Source organism: Phyllobates terribilis, unplaced genomic scaffold (genome assembly GCF_046119375.1).
Source record: "Phyllobates terribilis strain yellow unplaced genomic scaffold, ASM4611937v1 Scaffold_13__5_contigs__length_258822181, whole genome shotgun sequence".
Classification (NCBI taxonomy): domain Eukaryota; kingdom Metazoa; phylum Chordata; class Amphibia; order Anura; family Dendrobatidae; genus Phyllobates; species Phyllobates terribilis.
In genome coordinates, this window is record NW_027362773.1 from 112,813,430 (window position 1) to 112,829,474 (window position 16,045).

Below are 16,045 nucleotides of genomic sequence, written 5' to 3' on the forward strand. Positions count from 1 at the left end.
GGCTTACCTAATGAGGGCAAGACCTGGTAAGTTACCTGTTGACCTGGAAATGGGAGTCCTGACGCCCGAGGACACTTCACCAGAAACAGACTGGGACACAGAGAGGCAGCAGCAGTACCGGAAAGTACAGGAGAGCGTGGAGCGAAGTCTCTGTCAGGCTAGGGAAAGACAAGAGAAGACTTACAACCAGTATGCTCCCGCTGTTCCCCTGGTACCCGGAGAGCAGGTCTTGAAGAGGAAGAGACGGCTCCACAAGTTGGACGACCAGTGGGAGAAGGACCCGTACACCGTACTGCCCTCAAGCCACGAGAACCCGAAGGTCTGTACCATCAGTAAAGACGGAGGGGAAACCACAGCCATTGTATCCCGGGACCACCTGAAGAAGTGCCCCGAACAACTGAGGAACCCTGAGGAGGAACAGGAAGACCATCGACCCGTGGAAGAAAGGGAAGATATGGTTAGTACCGTGCTCGGGGACTTCCCTCGGTCTTGGACTCAAGTCAATGGTGCAGTTGTGGTACCCGTACTCACCTTCCTCCAACCATCGTCCCAAGAACCTACGGAGCAACGGGTAGAGCTGGAAGAGCAGCCGGTCCAGGAGGCAGAAGACTCCACCCAAGCGGAACAGGAGAATCCACCCTCTGCTTATAGTGAGCCTGCCGTACCCCTAGTGAGACAAAGAGCCGGTAGACAGCTGCCCAGTTTACCCTTGACAGCTCCTACACCCTGTAGTTCAGGGCCAGACAGTCAGCTCCGTAGGTCCACTAGGGCCACTAGAGGCCAGTTACCCGCACGTTGGAGGATCTAAATGTTTAAGTTGTTTTACAATGTTTACCTGTTTATTGTTGCTTGTGTGTAATTTTGTGTTTCTAGTTGTTTTTAGGAGTCTTCGGTGGATTTGCCGGGAATCCTTTGTATATAGTTGGAGCGTAACCCAGGATGGACTAGAGACTGTTAAGGACTCGGGGTAGGACAGACCCCTACCTGGTTACGTCTCCCTGTGTTGGTGAAATGGACACCTTTGCTTTTCTTCAAAGACTGCACCCGGTTGCGGACATCCGTGACCATCTTATTGTGTTTCCTTATTGTATTTTATTGTTCTTTGATATACCTTGTTATATTTTTCTAAAAAGTGTTTAGTCCCGGAGTACTAAATTTCACTAGGGGGGAGTGTGACACCCCAGGGGTCTGGTTGTCACAGTGATAGAGATATTACGTCTGAGAGCAGGTGGGAGGTCCTTTGGTCAGGGATCCTGTGCATGCCACACCTCCTGCCCAGCCTTGGGAGGGGAAGAACTTCCCCTGTATAAACCCGGGGCTGAGGCAGGGTTAGTGAGTCCAGGAAGAGTAGAGACAAGAGCAGCATAGGAAGCAGCAGAGTCACAAGGAGTCAGGGGCTGGCAGCTAAAGAGCTCGCCCTGACTAAGAAGATTCTTTACCGGACCCGGAGTCCGAGGCTGTGGGGACTAACTTCTACCCAGCAGCAGAATCCGTCAGGCAGGGGATTTCAGGTCCCCTGGCCCAGAAGCCCGAAGGCCCGGTTACACGCGTGGGACCAGCACCGCCATCGTGGAGCGGAAGCCATTAGAAGGCCCCGAGTCACCGGCCATACGGGTGAGCACCACACGGTACACTCAGGGACGTGGGCTACTTACATCAGCTTCTAGCAAGGTAGCCAGAAGAGTACAGTCAGCTTGGGAGGCCTACAACTATGCCTGGCCAGGGGAGATCCCATCTGCTCAAGGACTGACCAGGCCCCGTTCGCTAGCAAGTACTCCGGGAGGGTCTATCGTTGTTACCAGTAAAGACCCTGAACGCTACCATACCGTCTCTGAGTGGTTCCTGCTACCCCCATCATCCACGTCGGCTGCCCTGAGGCCATACCCCTCCTGTTGGGGGTTATACTATCACGCTGCACCATCCTTCCACCGGCCTCAGCGGTCTGCCCTGCAGCAGCAGCCCCCTGGCTGCATTCAACGGGTGGCGTAGTCATCAACCATTTTCTACCGCTAACAGACTGCCGTCCAGTTTGACTCCCTGGGCACGGACCGGGTCACCGCCACGAGACTACAACCCTAAACAGATCCGGCTCCGGGTAAGCTCCCGCGTGCGCAACGCAGCGCGACACAGGCCCAGGGGCGCGTCACTGTCCGTCAAGCAGGAGAATGCAGTGCTGGGTGGGGAATAGAGCTGGAGTGACAGAGGCTTCAGATCTACCATAGCTCTTCAACCTCATTTACATATGAAGCCAAGCGCTGATTTCTCAGTAACGGAGGAATGGACTGGTCATGTAAAGGTATTGCTGGACTTGTCGTTGTATGAGCTACATGCGCATATATATATATATATATATATATATATATATATATATATAGTTTTGGCAGAAAAATCCTGTTGAAAGATTCTCTTTAATATAACTATACATAAAAATGTTACTTAAAAAAGGTTTGGCTTACTCCAAAAAATGAGGAAAGGAGTTCGCAGTGAATTAATCTAACAAAAGGTGTAAATCAACTTAATATAAAATATTTTAGAAATATAAGTCTTGCAAAATCAGCAAGTCCATATATGCTAGGATATGGTATCTTGAAAAATGTGTGTGTAAGTATCAGTAACTGTTCATGTCTTATAGTGCAGAACAGGGGCGAATATATCATTGGTGCAACCTGAGCGGCCGCACAGAGGTCAAGATTTAAGGGGGTCACTATCACCTTCAAATCAGGGGGAATTGTGCATTATGAGGAGCTATTGGACTGTAAAAGGTCCATATACTATTCTTGCACAGGGACGCTTTTCGGTCTGTGTCTGCCTGGGGTGCAGAACTATATCTATATAATATACATGGTATACAACAGCTGATTTTATTTTTTTAAGGCTTTGCATTATACATTAATATAAAAGAGGCACAAATTCTGAAAGGTAAAAATATATTTATACCCAAGATATAAAATCTTAATTCCAAAGGATTGTGATACAACAATGTGAGCAATTTCCAGTTTATTAAACCATTTTATTGCATATAATTCATATGATATATATTATACAGACAACTCTTTCTCTTCTCATTTTCTAGATTTACAGCCATGGATCACACTCTGCATTGGTTTACGGTCTTAATTCCAACTCCCATTTTCTAGTAATTTTTTTGTGTGGCTATATATATATATATATATATATATATATATATATATATATTGTGGTGCAGCGGCATTGCTATAATGATCTGGTATGTCTGTTTATGCTATTTCCTTCCCCCTCAGCTGACTGGTCACATGACTGTGACATCACACAGGTCCTTTTGCACAACGGAAGGTCTGGACACGTGACTGTGAGATAAGCACAGGTCCTGTGGCTGTTTCTATAGGATATAAAAACCCTGGAAATTTGGGACAGGTGTGTGCAGTGGTGCAAGGGGTGTGATAGGTGTGAGGCCTGTTCCCCGTGTGTGTGGCACCGTGTGAGGCCTGACGAAGCTTGGTGGACTCCTGGAGGGTGAAGCCTGGGTCTTGTGACTGGACGCCAGTAAGCCTTGGAGGGCCAGAAGCTTGGTGGACTCCTGGAGGGTGAAGCCTGGGTCCTGTGACTGGACGCCAGTAAGCCTTGGAGGGCCAGAAGCTTGGTGGACTCCTGGAGGGTGAAGCCTGGGTCTTGTGACTGGACGCCAGTAAGCCTTGGAGGGCCAGAAGCTTGGTGGACTCCTGGAGGGCGAAGCCTGGGTCCTGTGACTGGACGCCAGTAAGCCTTGGAGGGCCAGAGGCTAGAGACCCCCATCTGGGAACCAAAAGGCCTGGAGCACCCATAAGCCTCAAAAGGTAAAAACACTGCTTATATGGACATTGATATGGACAATGCTTTATTATTACCGTGCTGAAGGCTGGACCTGGAGCCAAGTGGGCCGGTCTGCCACTTGGGGCTTCTTTTGACATTATACGTGTAATATGCCAGTGAGCACTAAGATGGACTGTGTGCGCTGCCTTACATGTGGTTCGAGGATGCGGGCAACTGCAGTCCGGTTGCTAGGGGCAACTGCAGTCCGGTTATAGGGGCAACTGCAGTCCGGTTGCTAGTGGCAACTGCTGGTCGACGAGTGTGGTAAAGCATCTGGCTGCAACTCGGCGGGGTTGCGAAGATTGTCGTCGCACACAAACCTGGTTTGCTGTGGCTCGGCGGAGCTCACGAAGATCAAAGCATCTGGCTGCAATTCGGCGGGGTTGCGAAGATTGGCGTCGCTCTCAAACCTGTTTTGCGGTGGCTCGGCGGGGCCACGAAAATTTTTCGGGGAGAGTGGTATAAAGTCTAGTGTGTACCGCGATGGCCATGAATGGTGCAGTATCTCCAGGCGGAATGGAGAAGGGGTTAGATGACCGAGTGAAATCGCTCTTCGGCATAGTGGAGTGTCCTAAAGAAATGCAGGAGCTGATAAAGATGGCTGTGAAAGGAGCAGCAAATGAGTCTGAAGCTGTTGAGCGATTGAAATGCCTGGTGGATTCGCAGCAGCAGGCATTTGAGAAACAGCAACAGGCGTTTGAGAAACAGCGACAGGACTCACATCAGGTATTTGAGAAACTTTTACAGGACATGGTGCAGGAACCGCAGGAGCTGTGGGCACCATATAGAATGGCGGTAGTGGACCATTCTATGAATCCTCCGGGGGCGCCAGTATTGTCCCAGAGTGCCCGGGGAGGTGGTAAGAGCTGTGGTGAACTGAGTCCTAAGACTACTGTTAATTTTTCTTGTAAAAATTACCCTGCCGGTGTGGTTGTTTGAAAGGAGGCGGAGTCTATAAAAGGGGCGGATTTTCACAAGAGCGTAGAGTGTAGAAAACTGAAAATTGTTACTGGTGGTGGGTTGGTACCTCCGAAAAATGACAATTTGACCATTGATAACGGGGTGACTCCAGTGGAGAGGGTTGACGTCAAGGTGGGAGGTGACTTATTGGACCACGACACTATGGAGAGTGACACAGACCCCGTAGCTGACGGTGACCCTACGGAAGTAGGAGGGGATAGACGAGGTGAGAAAGTCCTCCTCTCGTCGACGGCGCAAGGGCCACAAAAAGGTTGCTCCTGTGGTCTTGACTAAAAGTGAAAATAAAGAAAATGTAATGGTGTGTGCCATTGTTTCAAGGGTGGATCCTCTTTTAGAAGAAGAGGAGGTGACTTTGCCAGTAGCAACCTCCGATACAGAAGAGGAGGTGAACGAGGAAGTTAATCAATGGAAGGAAATGTTCCTGGAAATTAAGGAGGACCGCCGCAAACTCATGGAGGAGGTTTTGCAGTTGAAACTTGAGAAGGAGACGCGGCAGGATGGAGTTTCTGGAAGTGATCAGAAACTAGAACGACTGCGCGAACAGTTCAACCAGGAGCTGTGTAAATCCAAAAAGGAGTATGATGAACTCATGAGGGAACTGCAGCAATTCCAGGACCAAGTAAAGCCTCTAATGAAGAAGAAGGAGCGGCTGGACGACTCTCTGTACCAGCGAGACCAAGAGCTATCCGCCCTGAAAGAGGCAATAAAAGTTGAAGTGTCCGGTCACGACCATGAGGCAGAAAAGAGGCATGAAAGGTTCAGTGAGGAACTGCATCGAGTTAAGAGAGATTATGAGGACCTCCTCAAGGTTAAAGAAAAACTAGAGGAGGATAAGGCGGATGGAGAGCAAATGCGCCAAGTGGTTGAGACCACTCCGCAAGACACCCGTGATGAAAATGGGGATCTCCGCAGAAAGACCTTAGGTCTGGAAGCTCAGGTGAAGGAGCTGCAGACGTGTTGTGATAATCTCCAGAGGGCAGAGACGTGCCTTAAAGAAATAGTCAGCAAGATGGAAGTTGAGCGGGAAAAGATGATGGAGTCCATCGGAGAAGCCACAGACCAGGGCCAGGAGTTGGCCACTGGAGGTGGAAGGTAAGAAGCAGATACCTCCTCGAATAATGCGAGCTCGGGTGATTCGGTGGATGTAGGAGCCGAGATCAAGGAGCTCAAGGAGTTGCTACAAGCCCAGTGGACGCAAGAGAAGCTTGAGAGACTGGCTGTTGAGAACCGAGTAGGCGCATTGGAGACGGCAAGGTCTGAGAGAACTCTACTATTAAAAGAGCAGTTGAAGCAAGAGGAGCTTCAGAGACGGGCCGCTGAGAGGCGAGTAGCTGAGAAAGAGGAAGAAGTTCTCGAGTTCAAAGATCGCCTGGCAAAGTATCACTCAATGAACGAGGCCGTCTTAGAGAAGGAAGAGGGCAAACAAGTTGCGGAAGTGATCAAGACGAAAGTTCGTGAATTGGTAACTGTGAGTCAGCTCAGGGGAAGCGTAAAGGTGGAAGAAGATGAGAGTCAGTTGTCCCTGAACCCTGAGCTGGTTGATCGTCTGGAGACCGAAACGTCTCGGTACAAGTGCCTCATAGATGTTCCCGAGGATTTGAGGGAGGAATGCACCAGTGAGTCCGTGCATGACCAGTTTAAGAAGGCCGTGGGAGCCTGTAAGGTGTACTTGACCTCAGAGGCTAGACAGCTGGTGGTCCTGTCCACGACCGAAGTCACAGTGAAGAGGGTGGCGATCCTAAGTGACATACATTGGCGATGTGTTCGCACGAAGCGGTTTCTCCGGTTGAAGACGGAACAAGCCGCCAGACAACTGGAGCTGATGAGAAAAGCTCACAGTCTGCGGGAAGAGGTCATCCGGGTGCCTCATGTTCTGGTGAGCAAGCTCGTTGGGAGAAATGGTTGAGCCATGCAGGTGATGGTCAAGAAGTCTGGTGTTGTGAAAGTAAGCAGTCCACGTGATCGTCAGGACTGGATACCAGATGAAGACGGCATGGTGTCATTCTATGCTATAGGAACGGAAGAGAGTCTTGCATATATGAGCATGCTGGTGGAGTACCGAGTGACCTACCTGCGAGAGGTGGAACAGTTGAATCACGCTAGACTGCGAGTAGATGGACAGCATCATCTGAGCAGTAGAGGATGGCAGCCGTCTGGAAATGGTGGGACCCGACAGAGAAAGGGCCCTAGATAACAGAACAGCTGAAGTTAGGGATCCTTCAAGCTGCCCTGAGAGTACTGGGCGTGGGTTTAGAGGTAGTGAGACCTCCAGTAACTCAGGTTTGGGTGGCCCATACAAACGACCCAATAGAGGGCGGGACAATATGGAGTCGAACCGGACCTTAGGTACAAGGACATGTGAGTCGCACTGCCGTATTGACCGCTGGGAGCGGGGGAGACCTGACAGGGTTTCGGCTGACCGCTTGGAGCGGGGGAGACCAGACAGGGTTTCGACTGACCGCTGGGAGCGGGGGAGGTCTGACAAGTTTACGACCCGGAATTATGACCTGAAGAAGTCAGTGACAATGACAGATGGTAGGTCCCTAAGGGATGGGCTAATGTCGTTGACTAATGTTCCAGGGGCTTAGCAGCGCAATTGTCCAGTAAATGGCCTCTGTGTGAACTGTGGGTTATAAACTGTTGTGTATATTATGTGTTCAACCCCACAAGTTTGAACAGAGGGGGGGAATATGTGGTGCAGCGGCATTGCTATAATGATCTGGTATGTCTGTTTATGCTATTTCCTTCCCCCTCAGCTGACTGGTCACATGACTGTGAGATAAGCACAGGCCCTGTGGCTGTTTCTATAGGATATAAAAACCCTGGTAATTTGGGACAGGTGTGTGCAGTGGTGCAAGGGGTGTGATAGGTGTGAGGCCTGTTCCCCGTGTGTGTGGCACTGTGTGAGGCCTGGTGAGGCCTGACGAAGCTTGGTGGACTCCTGGAGGGTGAAGCCTGGGTCTTGTGACTGGACGCCAGTAAGCCTTGGAGGGCCAGAAGCTTGGTGGACTCCTGGAGGGTGAAGCCTGGGTCCTGTGACTGGACGCCAGTAAGCCTTGGAGGGCCAGAGGCTAGAGACCCCCATCTGGGAACCAAAAGGCCTGGAGCAGCCATAAGCCTCAAAAGGTAAAAACACTGCTTATATGGACATTGATATGGACAATGCTTTATTATTACCGTGCTGAAGGCTGGACCTGGAGCCAAGTGGGCCGGTCTGCCACTTGGGGCTTTGTGACACCCCAGGGGTCTGGTTGCCACAGTAACGTAATGTTATGTCTGAGAGCAGGTGGGAGGTCCTTTAGTCAGGGATCCTGTGCATGCCACACCTTCTGCCCAGTCTTGGGAGGGGAAGAACTTCCCCTATATAAACCTGGGGCTGAGGCAGGGTGAGTGAGTAGAAGAAGAGAAGAAGTAGAGACAGCATAGGAAGAAACAGCAGTTACAAGGAGTCAGGGGCTGGCAGCTGCAGAGTTCGCCCTGACTAAGAAGACTTTTTACCGGACCCGGAGTCCGAGGCTGTGGGGACTAATTCCTGCCCAGCAGCAGAATCCGTCAGGCAGGGGATTTCAGGTCCTCTGGCCCAGAAGCCCGAAGGCACGGTCACACGCGTGGGACCAGCACCGCCATCGTGGAGCGGAAGCCATTAGAAGGCCCCGAGTCACCGGCCATACGGGTGAGCACCACACGGTACACTCAGGGACGTGGGCTACTTACATCAGCTCCTAGCAAGGTAGCCAGAAGAGTACAGTCAGTTTGGGAGGCCTACAACTACGCCTGGCCAGGGGAGATCCCATCTGCTCAAGGACTGACCAGGCCCCATCCGCTAGCAAGTACTCCGGGAGGGTCTTTTGTTGTTACCAGTAAAGACCCTGAACTACACCGTACCGTCTCTGAGTGGTTCCTGCTACCCCCATCATCCACGTCGGCTGCCCTGAGGCCATACCCCTCCCGTTGGGGGTTATACTATCACGCTGCACAATCCCACCATCGGCCTCAGCGGTCTGCCCTGCAGCAGCAGCCCCCTGGCTGCACTCAACGGGTGGCGTAGTCATCAACCATTTACTACTAATGGACTTCCGTCTAGTTTGACTCCCTGGGCACGGACCGGGTCACCGCCACGAGACTACAACCCTCCACAGATCCGGCTCCAGGTAAGCTCCCGCATGCGCAGCGCAGCGCGACACAGGCCCAGGGGCGCGTCAACTTTGGCGTAGTCGGCAGGATTTCGTGCCCGCAACCACCGGGTACTGCGTGCCTGAAAAGCAAAGACTGTTCAAACTTACCAGTGGTGAAGATTCCCGCTATCCGTGGAGGTTTCCCGCCATCCGGCGCCATCTTCTACCTTCTTCCCGCCATCCGCGAAGTTTTCCCGCCATCCGGCGCCATCTTCGACCTTCTTCCCGCCATCCGTGGAGTTTTCCCGCCATTGGACGCCATCTTGAGGACGCCGCGCGGGAAGAAGAGGGGCGTGGACTCCGAAAGCGCGCGAGAACTGAAGCCCCGCCTCACGTCCGGACGTTGCGTAAGGTCCTGGAAGGAGCCCAGCAGACGCCGACGTCACAGGAGCGCGACGGAAGGTCCTCAACCCTGACGATCCACTGCGGAGCCGCGGCCTACGGAAGAGGATCATCGCAAGGTAGGCCACGGTCCACTAGGGGGGAGGAAGATGTCGGATACGGAGGAGAGCTTCACTGCCTCAACCCCCGCCAGCGCTACCGCTGCTGCAGTTATGCCCTTCACCATGCCCTATATCCCGGGAGCAGCTTGGCTACCCCAGTACTCAGGGGAGTCACATACCCTGCATGACTTTAGAGAAAAGCTGGATAGCCTCTTCCAGGTGTACCCCCTCACAGAAGAGCAAAAAGTGAGCATCCTGGTGGCCCAACTAACCGGGGCAGCCAAAAGAGAAGTAAAATCTTGGCCACCTGGGAGGAGGACTGTCGCAGAGATACTAACCCGGCTGAGGGACACCTTCGATACCCGCACCTCAGCCGAGATCAAGCTTAGATTCTACGGGTGCAAGCAGCGAGCGCATGAGAGTATAAGGGACTATGCACTAAACCTACAAGAGGCCCTGAGGGCCATAAAGCAGACCGACCCTGATGGGGTGGGAAACGAGGACAGGCTGTTGACTGAACAATTTATAGAGGGTTTATATTGCAATGCCCACCGAACCCAGTTGCGGGCAATGGCCTTACAGGATCCCCATCTGGACTTTGCACAGTTCAAGGATAGAGCTATCCGGGTGCTCCGAGAACCAGCACCGGGTGGCGTTGTGACCCACAGGCGCCCAGCTATCACTTACCACCAGGAGGCGGCGCCCTTGTCGACAGGGCCTGTGGGAGCTCATGCGCAGGCTTTGGACAATGACCCGGCTCCAGACCTACACCATCAGGTCCAAGAGCTAGTTAAGAGCGTTGCTGCGCTAACCCGAACTGTGCAGTCTTTACAGGTTTCCACCCCAGGGAAGATCCAGCTGGCATCCGGACCGGAGGACATCCCGTGGCGTCGACCAAGGAGGACCCCACCGGCCAGAGGAAGACCCAGTGACCGATACAGCGAGGACAGACGACCCATCTGCCGCCGCTGCAATCAACCCGGACATATGGAAAGGTACTGTTCTTTAAACGGGCACAACCTGGGGTAGAGGGCCAACCCCCAGGAAAAAGATCACCAGGCCCATCGAACTGGCGCGACAGATATGTGGGAGGACGTCCAGTCTTGCCTGTGGTACTGGATGGCATTCCCATGAGTGCCCTACTGGATACCGGGTCACAGGTCACCACCATCCCGTACGTGCTCTTCAAGCAGTACTGGAATGACTCGGATATTACCCGCTACCCTGACGACGACTTGAGTATCATCGCCAGCAATGGCCAGCCCGTGCCACAGATCGGATTTAAAGAGGTGACCCTCAAAATCGGTAGAGTCGAACTGGCCGCACAGGGACTGATCATTGTAGATATTGATAAACATGAGAGTCGCCCAAAAATAACTCTAGGAACTAACGTAATTGAAAATTGTCTTGCAGAGGTGATTTTCCTTTTACAGCAGGTTGCCAAGAACGCCAGCTCCGGCGAGCAGCGGGTGCTCCAGAAAGAGATCCGGGCACTGATGCAACGGCAACAAGTGGAACTCTCCGGCGGTGAGATTGGTAGCGTAAGAATGTGTGACCCTTTTCCTATTGCCATGCCCCCAAAAAGTGAAATGATGATTTGGTGCCGGGCAGCTATTGGTCTGAGAGGTAGAGATTACCAGGCAATGGTAGAACCAGTTTACTCAGACAGTAGGCCCACCATTTTGACAGCACGGGGGGTGGTCAATGTACGCCATGGGAGGGTGCCCGTTCGCATAATAAATATCGGGGAGAGGGAAGTGTACCTGCCCCGGTATGCCACGCTAGCCAAATTATATACCACTAATCAAAATTCTATACAATCTGTGGAACCCTTGCCTCCATCTCACCCGGAGGAAGGTAACGGCTCTAAGAAAGACATGGAGGACTGGTGTCAGCAACTACATCTGGGTACTGACTCCACTCCCTCACATCAGAAACAAGGAGTCTATCGGGTGGTTCAAGAGTATGAGAGAGTGTTTAGTAAACACCCGTTAGACTTCGGGCGAGTCAAGGGGGTAGAACACCGCATCCCCACGGGTGATCATCCTCCCATAAAAGAGAGGTATCGACCCGTACCCCCTGCACATTACCAACACGCCAAGGGGATGCTTAGAGACATGAAGGAGGCTGGGGTAATCCGGGATAGCTGTAGCCCCTGGGCAGCCCCACTAGTTTTAGTCAAAAAGAAAGACAACACCATGAGGATGTGTGTAGATTACCGGAAAATCAACCGTATCACACACAAGGATGCGTACCCCTTACCAAGGATAGAGGAGTCATTGGCTGCTTTAAGATCTGCTAACTTCTTCTCTACCTTGGATCTCACTAGCGGGTACTGGCAGGTTCCTGTAGCAGAGGCGGACCGGGAGAAGACCGCATTCACCACCCCGATGGGACTTAGCGAGTTCACCTGCATGCCGTTCGGACTCTGCAACGCCCCAGGAACCTTCCAACGATTAATGGAGTGCTGTCTGGGCCACAGAAACTTCGAGACGGTCCTGTTGTACCTGGACGATGTCATCGTATACTCCAAAACTTATGAGGACCACCTGAAACACCTGGCGGAGGTGTTCGAAGCTCTGGCGAGTTACGGCCTAAAGGTGAAACCCTCCAAGTGTCACCTCCTGAAACCAAAGGTGCAATACCTGGGACACGTGGTGAGCGCTGACGGAGTGGCTCCCGACCCCGATAAGATCACCGCAATTAAGGGATGGCCAAGCCCCTCCAGCGTAAAAGAAGTGCGGCAGTTCCTAGGGTTGGTAGGCTACTACCGAAGGTTTATTCCCGGTTTCACCAAAAAGGCAGCACCTATGCAGGACCTCCTGATAGGCCAGTCCCGGAAGGCCAAGAACCAGAAGCCGCCCTTCAAATGGGAAAAGCTAGAAGAAGAGTCCTTCCGCCAGCTGAAGATGGCCCTCACGGGGGATGAAATCTTGGCGTACCCGGACTATAGCCAGCCCTTCATCCTCTACACCGACGCCAGTAACATCGGGCTAGGAGCCGTACTGTCCCAGATTCAGCAGGGGAGAGAACGAGTAATCTCCTATGCCAGCCGAAAACTGCGACCCACCGAAAGGAACCCCGAAAATTACAGCTCATTTAAGCTAGAGTTCCTGGCCGTGGTATGGGCAGTCACCGAGCGCTTTAGGCATTACCTCGCTTCTTCCCGGTTCACCGTATACACGGATAACAACCCGTTGACACACCTGGACACGGCAAGACTCGGTGCCCTGGAGCAGAGGTGGATGGCCCGTCTGTCCAACTACGAGTTCACAATCAAATACCGGGCAGGACGCTCCAATACTAACGCGGACGCCCTGTCCAGGATGCCCAACCTGCCGGACGAAGGAGAAGATCCGGAGGGACTGGAAGAAGTTGAACTCCCTGCGTTCCACCGTCATGGGACTATCCAGTATTCCCACCGGGTAAGGGGTAAGCAGGCTGCTACGTTGAACCCCTTACCCCACTACAACTGGGCGGAAACGCAAGACAGCGACCCTGCCGTCCGACTGGTGAAGGAGATGCTGACTCGGCCGGAGGCTCGCCTTGAACCAGACGCTCCGGAGGAAGCCAAACAACTATGGGCGGAGAAGAGTCGACTATTCCTTTACAAGGGGAAGTTGTGCCGCAGAATGGTCAACTCCCGGACGCATGAACTACTCTGGCAAGTAGTGGTGCCCCGAAGAGACGCAGCCATGGTGATGGAGGCATACCACGACGGAGCTGGACACTTCGGGTGGAAAAAGCTGGAGTTCCTGCTGCGCGAGCGGTTCCACTGGGTAGGCATGAGGGGAACCATCGAGAAGTGGTGCAGAGACTGTGGCCCGTGCAATCTGAGAAGGAAGGACCGGGCCAGCCAGAAGACTCCCCTGCAGTCCATCGTCACCCGGCAACCGTTGGAACTGGTAGCCTTGGATCATGTAAAACTGACCCCAAGCAGAAGTGGCTACGTCTACGCGTTAACCATCGTGGATCATTACTCCCGGTTCTTGGTTGTCGTCCCCGTCAAGGACTTAACGGCTCAAACAGCAGCTAGGGCCTTCCAGCAGCACTTCTGCCGTCCACACGGGTACCCGGACCAAGTGCTGACGGACCAGGGACCTGCCTTTGAAGCGGAGGTCTTCCAGGAATTCTGCAATCTGTATGGCTGCCGGAAGATAAGGACGACACCCTACCATCCGCAAACTAATGGACTTTGTGAAAAAATGAACCAGGTGGTAATGGATCTTCTAAAAACATTGCCCCTGGAAGAACGCAGTCTGTGGCCTGAGAAGTTGCCCGATCTGGTGGACCTATACAACCACATCCCGGTAGGTTCCACCAACTGTACCCCGGCTTACCTAATGAGGGCGAGACCTGGTAAGTTACCTGTTGACCTGGAAATGGGAGTCCTGACACCTGAGGACACTTCACCAGAAACAGACTGGGACACAGAGAGGCAGCAGCAGTACCGGAGAGTACAGGAGAGCGTGGAGCGAAGTCTCTGTCAGGCTAGGGAAAGACAAGAGAAGACTTACAACCAGTATGCTCCCGCTGTTCCCCTGGTACCCGGAGAGCAGGTCTTGAAGAGGAAAAGACGGCTCCACAAGTTGGATGACCAGTGGGAGAAGGACCCGTACACCGTACTGCCCTCAAGCCACGAGAACCCGAAGGTCTGTACCATCAGTAAAGACGGAGGGGAAACCACAGCCATTGTATCCCGGGACCACCTGAAGAAGTGTCCCGAACAACTGAGGAACCCTGAAGAGGAACAAGAAGACCATCGACCCGTGGGAGAAAGGGAAGATATGGTTAGTACCGTGCTCGGGGACTTCCCTCGGTCTTGGACTCAAGTCAATGGTGCAGTTGTGGTACCCGTACTCACCTTCCTCCAACCATCATCCCAAGAACCTACGGAGCAACGGGTAGAGCTGGAAGAACAGCCGGTCCAGGAGGCAGAAGACTCCACACAAGTAGAACAGGAGAATCAACCCTCTGCTTATAGTGAGCCTGCCGTACCCCTAGTGAGACAAAGAGCCGGTAGACAGCTGCCCAGTTTACCCTTGACAGCTCCTACACCCTGTAGTTCAGGGCCAGACAGTCAGCTCCGTAGGTCCACTAGGGCCACTAGAGGCCAGTTACCCGCACGTTGGAGGATCTAAATGTTTAAGCTATTTTATAATGTTTACCTGTCTATAGTTGCTTGTGTGTAATTTTGTATTTCTAGTTGTTTTTAGGAATCCTTGGTGGATTTACCGGGAATCCTTGTATATAGTTGGAGCGTAACCCAGGATGGACTAAAGACTGTCAAGGACTCGGGGTAGAACAGACCCCTACCTGGTTACGTCTCCCTGTGTTGGTGAAATGGACACCTTGCTTTCTTCAGAGACTGCACCCGGTTGCGGACACGCCGTAACCATCTTTATGTGTTTTCTTATTGTATTATTAATGTTTTGCCTTGTTATGTTTTCTAAATGTGTTTAGTCCCGGAGTACTAAATTTTACTAGGGGGGAATGTGACACCCCAGGGGTCTGGTTGCCACAGTAACGTAATGTTATGTCTGAGAGCAGGTGGGAGGTCCTTTAGTCAGGGATCCTGTGCATGCCACACCTCCTGCCCAGTCTTGGGAGGGGAAGAACTTCCCCTATATAAACCTGGGGCTGAGGCAGGGTGAGTGAGTAGAAGAAGAGAAGAAGTAGAGACAGCATAGGAAGAAACAGCAGTTACAAGGAGTCAGGGGCTGGCAGCTGCAGAGTTCGCCCTGACTAAGAAGACTTTTTACCGGACCCGGAGTCCGAGGCTGTGGGGACTAATTCCTGCCCAGCAGCAGAATCCGTCAGGCAGGGGATTTCAGGTCCTCTGGCCCAGAAGCCCGAAGGCACGGTCACACGCGTGGGACCAGCACCGCCATCGTGGAGCGGAAGCCATTAGAAGGCCCCGAGTCACCGGCCATACGGGTGAGCACCACACGGTACACTCAGGGACGTGGGCTACTTACATCAGCTCCTAGCAAGGTAGCCAGAAGAGTACAGTCAGTTTGGGAGGCCTACAACTACGCCTGGCCAGGGGAGATCCCATCTGCTCAAGGACTGACCAGGCCCCATCCGCTAGCAAGTACTCCGGGAGGGTCTTTTGTTGTTACCAGTAAAGACCCTGAACTACACCGTACCGTCTCTGAGTGGTTCCTGCTACCCCCATCATCCACGTCGGCTGCCCTGAGGCCATACCCCTCCCGTTGGGGGTTATACTATCACGCTGCACAATCCCACCATCGGCCTCAGCGGTCTGCCCTGCAGCAGCAGCCCCCTGGCTGCACTCAACGGGTGGCGTAGTCATCAACCATTTACTACTAATGGACTGCCGTCTAGTTTGACTCCCTGGGCACGGACCGGGTCACCGCCACGAGACTACAACCCTCCACAGATCCGGCTCCGGGTAAGCTCCCGCATGCGCAGCGCAGCGCGACACAGGCCCAGGGGCGCGTCAACTTCTTTTGACATTATACGTGTAATATGCCAGTGAGCACTAAGATGGACTGTGTGACCAGCAGTTTGTGATGAGATAATAAACTGTTGGACTGTGAAACACCGCAAAGTCGTGGCTGGTGTGCTTTTGTTGATGCGCTGCAGCGAGTATCC